This window comes from Chionomys nivalis, chromosome 23 (genome assembly GCF_950005125.1).
Source record: "Chionomys nivalis chromosome 23, mChiNiv1.1, whole genome shotgun sequence".
Lineage (NCBI taxonomy): Eukaryota > Metazoa > Chordata > Mammalia > Rodentia > Cricetidae > Chionomys > Chionomys nivalis.
This window is the reverse complement of record NC_080108.1, coordinates 514386-520709: the sequence shown is the minus strand read 5'-3', so window position 1 is coordinate 520709 and position 6324 is coordinate 514386.

Here is a 6324-nt window from a genome sequence, read left to right as displayed (position 1 = left end):
AGAAGGACCTGGCAGAGCTGGGCTGAAGCCAGGGAGGAACGGTGTAGAGAATGTTCACGAGAGGCTTGGGAAGGAAGGAGGCCACAGGGAAGGCAGGGTGTACTGACTGGGGAAAAGTTAAGAGAGAGGGAAGAATCTCACCAGATAGCTTCTAGAAGACACACACACATGTACTCATGCACGCACGCGCGCACGCACACACACACACACACACACCTGGCATCTGAGGATATAACCATAGCATTCTGGGTATATTATAGGTTACCAGAAGTTGGGACAGAGATAGAAGCTGGGAGCTGTTGACTTATAGATGGTGACCAAAGCCAGGAGGGGAGGGACCCTGGCCTGGGGGAGCTTGTAGAACATAGAGCATCTTGCAAGGGAATGACTGGGGAGACCAGAGGGAAGGCAAGAGACTCGCCAAGAAGAGGTTGAATAGGTGAGGCCTTGAAAGAGCCCTCTGAAGAGCCAAGGACAACCTTGTGACCACAACAACCATTTGCGTCAGTTGAGAAGCAGAAGCTGAGTTTGGGGGACCTGAGGCCGTGTCTGGAAAGCGAGGAAACAGACTTTTAACAAATTTAGCAGTAAGAAGAGACAGGGATACTGGCTGGCTGTGCATATGGGATGGAAGGCGTTTCGGATGGGAGGGAACCCAGCCAGTCTCGGTAACGAGAAGATCCCAGGAAGAGGGAAAAGAGAAGAAAGGAGATCTGAGGACGGAGAGATGAATATTCAAAGATGATCGTCTTTTTTGGCTACAAACCCACTGTGGTACCCTGACTCCTCTCACATGAGGCTGCTGAGGAAGAAGGAAATGACAGTCTTGGGGACTCTCCGAGGCTCCCACAGGGGACCCCAGGGATCTACTGTCCTGCCTGAGGTCAGTGATACCCACTCCACCATCCTAGTATATTGAAATCCATCATCTTCTCTGCTCCCAGAAGACCCCAGTGAGGTGGGGATTACTACTCATGTCTTACAGGTGAGGAAATGAAGACCCATGGAATGAATGATAAAAAACAGGAATAAAAGGAGGAGAGTGGATTCCAACTGGGGTCGATGACACTGTGGTCGTGTGGCCCTCAAAGCACTGGAGTGCCCAGCAGACCTGAGCTCAGAGCCTACATTTCACTTTTCCACCCAGGCACCCTCCCGGCTCCAGAGCTGGTTCATTCACTGTGATGCCTCCAGGTTTTTGGGGCTGGTTCCTCCTGTTCTTCCTCTCCCCATCCCTTCAGGGGATACTGGGCTCTGGGAAATGGCGGTGTTTCTGAGAATCAGGATGTGGCCTGTAGTTTGAAGCTGCCTTTAAGGTGAGGGAAGGCCTGGGGCCATACTGGCACAATGGCTTTCTCTCTAGGACTGGCTCAGAACCCACCTTGCCTCAGCCTGGTGTCTGGAAATCACCCCTGCCTGACTTCTCAGTGTCTTGTATGGGAGATGGGAGAAGACCGGGAATTGCTATCAGGTGTGGCCGAGGCTGGCTGGGGCTGTGTGGTTCTCTGCATGGATGCCCTTCTCGGCACAGAGCTTTCTAGAAAGAAACCTTGGGTCTGGACCTCTACTCTGGGCTGGTGTAATGACCACATGGGTCCAATCTCACTCTCAGGCTCATTGATTCCACTCTATCGCAGAACACACAACATGCCTGAGGTCAAACAGCAATGAACCCACTCAGAGGCTGTGCCTGAAGATTCGGGTTATTACAACCTGCTCACAGCTCCCTGCCATCGACCTTTGCCTTCCTACTTCATCCCTGCTAGAAAGTCCTGCCTAGCAGCTCAGGTGGTCTTTCCGAGTCATTGGTTCTCCCCCATTAGAGTTGTCTTTCCGGAACTTTCCACAGCCCTTGGGTAACACCAAAGCTCTCCGTCATGACTCTTCTTAATGTCTTCTGCTATCTCTTCAACAGAATCTCCTCGTTTGTCCTCCCAACAGCACCCTATGGTCCAGGCTACAAGTCTGCTGGGGCCAGGGAGTGGAAAGTGACGATTTAAATGAGAATGGCCCCCATAGGCTCAAATACACGAATACTTGGTTCTCAGGTATTGGGAACTGTTTGGGAAGAATTAGGAGGTGTGACCTTGTTTTAGGAGATGTACAAGTGGGAGTGGACTTTGAGGTTTCAAAAGTACATGCCAGGCGCCTCTCTCTCTCTCTCTCTCTCTCTCTCTCTCTCTCTCTCTCTCTCTCCCCCCATGTCTGCTTGTCTGCCACCAAGATGCTTCCTGCCATGATGATCATGGACTAACCCTCTAAAACTGTATGCAAACCCCCAATTAAATGCTTTCTTTTACGAGAGCTTCCCTGGTCATGGTCTCTTCACAGCAATATAATAACTAAGGCAGCCCCCCCATCCTTCCTGCTGCCCAGACGTTGTATTCTTCCATAATAGAACTTATTCTATACAGCAAAAATCTACTACCGCGCAGTGGGCCTCTGATGCAACCGTATAGTCTCTGTGCACCCAGCCTGCGTTCCACAGGAGGCACTCAATATACAAGAGGGAAACATGACAATAGCAGCGAAATTAAGGGCAGTGGGAGGGACCTAAAGGGGCATATCATAGGTGCTCAATAAATGTTTGTTGAGACCACAAATCATCACTACCATTGTTACTCGGTATCACCTCCACCTTCTCCACCAGGACCTCACATTTATAGGGCTCGGGCAAGAATTCAAACAGAGTCTATGTATCTCAAATATTTAAAACTTGAGAGTCACACTAACAAATCATTCCAAAAAAATATTCCTTTTTGGCCTTGAAGGCCAACTTCAAATACAAAGTTTAGTGACTTCTCCAAATTCCTTGGTAGCACAGGAAAGAACCAAGAATTGATCCTTGGCTCTTCCTCCCCCTCTCTTCTGCTGTTCCTTTATTTTTTTTTGTGGGGAGGAGAGGTATCCCAGGGTGGCCTTGAACTCACAATCCTCCCATCTCCTCCCAAGTGTCAAGATTGCACACAAGCATCACCATGCCTGCATCCTTTTTTCTTCTTATTATTCTAGCCCTGTTCACAGGTGTGGCCATCCTGGCCTGCATCCTGTGTCATCTCTCAAACAACTCCACAGATGTTTCTCTCCCCACATTGGCCATGTAGCCCTTCTGCTCCCTGCAAACCCGGGAGAATTCATCTGCACCAAAAGAATGAAGAAGAAATTAGGCAGGTGACTTCTGGCCAGAAGAGGCCACGCTGCAGCTGCCCATCACAAAGAGACTTGCTATTGGAGCTCTGAGCCACACAGCACCAATGACTCCACGGCAGGCTGTCATACTGTAAGAAAGCCAAGCCACTTGGAGGAGGTCTTCCTAGATGCTGCAGTCACCAGGTCCAGCTGGGCAACAGTCCAGCTACCATAAATGATAGCCCACATAGGTGACTAGAGAGCCCAGGCATGGTGGGACATAGACAACGCATTGGCATTGGCTGGCCCCAAACAGAAGTCAGAAGCATTCAACAGCAGTAGTTGGGGGAGGGAGCAGGGATTTGTCTCGTGCAAAGGTAAGTGGAACTTGTCCAGATCCCACCCACAGTCCTGCTGTCCCCTGCAGCAGCCAGTGGTTTCTCTGAGAATAGGTGAGATCACATTATCTGCAAGCAGACTCTACCCTCTGGACAGAGAGTCCCAGGCTTCCTTGTTTCTGAGTGTGGTCTTTGATGGGGAGAGGGTGCCTATTCTTTTCATTCCAGGGGTCACTGGTTCTGTGGGCACAACTGAGAAAGGGTCAGTATGGGGTCTGAGGGTAGGTGCTGTTTCTGTGGAGGGGGTCAACAAGAGAAGCAGGGGAACTGGCTTAGTGACTTAGCACAGCTCTCAGTGACAGAGAGGTTGGCCGTCTAGGCCAGAACATGGCCACAGAGATAGAAGTGGATTTAAGAACTCCACCTAAATAGAAGGTTCACAGAATGATGCGGGAGTCCCCTCTGCATGCTGTGATTACCATTGGTAAATAAACTGCTGTGGGCCTATAGCAGAGCTATAGGGGAACAGAGCTCTGCAGGGAAAACTAAACTGAATGCTGGGAGAAAGAAGGCGGAGTCAGAGAGAAGCCATGGAGCCACTAGAGGAGACAGACGTGAGCCACTAGTCAGAACCTTGCTAGTAGGCTGCAAGCCTCATGGTAAAATATAAAATAATAGAAATGGGTTAATACTAGATGTAAGAGCTAGCAATACACTTAAGTGATTGGTCAGGCAGTGATTTAAAAAAATAAATAAATAGAAGGTTGAGTCAACAAAAGCCATGCCAATCTGATGTGGGAGTGTCATATCAATCTGTTGATTTCATTGGTTAAGTAATAAACTGCTTGGCCCTCATAGGTTAAAACATAGGTGGGTGGAGTAAACAGAATAGAATGCTAGAAGGAAGAGGAAGTGAGCTCAGATGCAGGACAGCTCCTCTCCCCAGCAGATGCAATAAAGCTCCAACCCAGGATGGACGTAGGCTAGAATCTTCCCGGTAAGCACACCTTGGGGTGCTACACACATGAATAGAAATGGCCAAGCAGTGTTTAAATGAATACAATCTGTGTGTTGTTATTTCTGGTGTAAAGCTAGCCGCGCAGGAGCAAGGCAGGACGAAAAGCAGGCCCGCAGCTCCCTACAACACCAATCAGACATGGTTACCACCTCCCTCAATATTTAAGAAAACAAATGGCCTCACGGTTCCTACAACATTCTGTAGCCGGTCTCCACTTGGGACATCTCCCATCCCTTATTTCCTTGTCTTTTTCATACGCACTGGTTCTGGGTGATCTCCCAGCACAGGGAACCTGAGGATGCACACTCCCATTCCACTGACGGTGACTGAGGGTGTGTGGAGCTGACATCCCAGCTCCTTTGAGCTGATGTTGAGTCACCAGCACCGTCTCTAGCTCCTCTGTTCCCCTTCGTGGGCCCATCCTCCCCTTCCTTGCTGTATTCTGCGTGCGTCCAGGTGACAATATTAGCTGGTCCCACTGGGTTTATTTGTCTGTGCTTGGAGGGACGTGTGAGGATTAAGAAAGGGCAGGTAGAGAAAACAGAGATACAAAAGAAAAGACCGAGACACAGGATAGAGTCAGGAGGGCATCCAGTAAGCCCTGAGATTTGCTCCAAGTTTATTTCTCATAGGCTTTATAGACCACAATCCAAAAAGGCTTCTCCACCAAAAAACAAGGAACAACCAAAATAATCACCTCTCAATACCCAAAGCATCAAGTAACCATACCCTAGGTCAAAAACAGTCTGTTAGTAGCCACACCTTGGGTCAAACCTCCTGTCAGAACTTTGAAGGAACAAGAATAGGCCTGAACTCTCTGACCTTTGGTCAAGATGGAGTTGAACCATGTCCGTGGGCTCCCACACTTCCCTCCCCTCCCCACCTCGGCTCCACAGTTACTGGTTTGTCTTGGGAAACGTCTCTGAACACATCACTTTCACCTGATACCCCAGCTCAACATCTGAGTCTAGGGATCCCAGCAAAAGGCAGTTACCACATGCTAGATGTCCTGTCCAGTGTGGTCGTTGATTTTGACTGTAACTTGCTTGGATTAAGAAACACCAAGGCTTCGGCCAAGGCTGGCCTCCCGAGTTTGATCCCTGGGTCACATAGGATGGAAGCAGAGAACTGACTCCTAACATGTTCTGACCTCTGCACACATATTGTGTTACATGTGTGCATGCTCACACACACACTGCACTAAGTCAATCTTGAGAGAAAGCTCAATGGATCTAGGGCATCCATGAAGCACACCTTTGGGGCATGTCTGCGAGGATCTCCAGGGAGGTTTAGCTGTTTTATTTTGACTTTTTTTTTTTAATTTTTTTTTTTTTTTTTTTTTTTTTTTTTTTTTTTTTTTTTGGTTTTTCGAGACAGGGTTTCTCTGTGGCTTTGGAGCCTGTCCTGGAACTAGCTCTGTAGACCAGGCTGGTCTCAAACTCACAGAGATCCACCTGCCTCTGCCTCCCGAGTGCTGGGATTAAAGGCGCGCACCACCATCACCCGGCCAGGACAGGGTTTCTCCGTACCTTTTTTTGGTTACTGTCCTGGAACTAGCTCTTGTAGACCAGGCTGGCCTTGAACTCACAGAGATCCACCTGCCTCTGCCTCCCTAGTGCTGGGATTAAAGGCGCGCGCCACCACTGCCCAGCATTATTTTGACTTATTTTTATCAACATTACATAAGCTACATTCATCTGTAGGGCAACCTTAGTTGAAAAAATGCCTCATTCAGACTGACCTGTAGGCAAATCTATGGGCATTTTCTTGATTGATTGATGGGAGACAGCCCAGCCCACTGTAGGTGGTGCCTACACCCTGGGCATCAATCACCTGGGC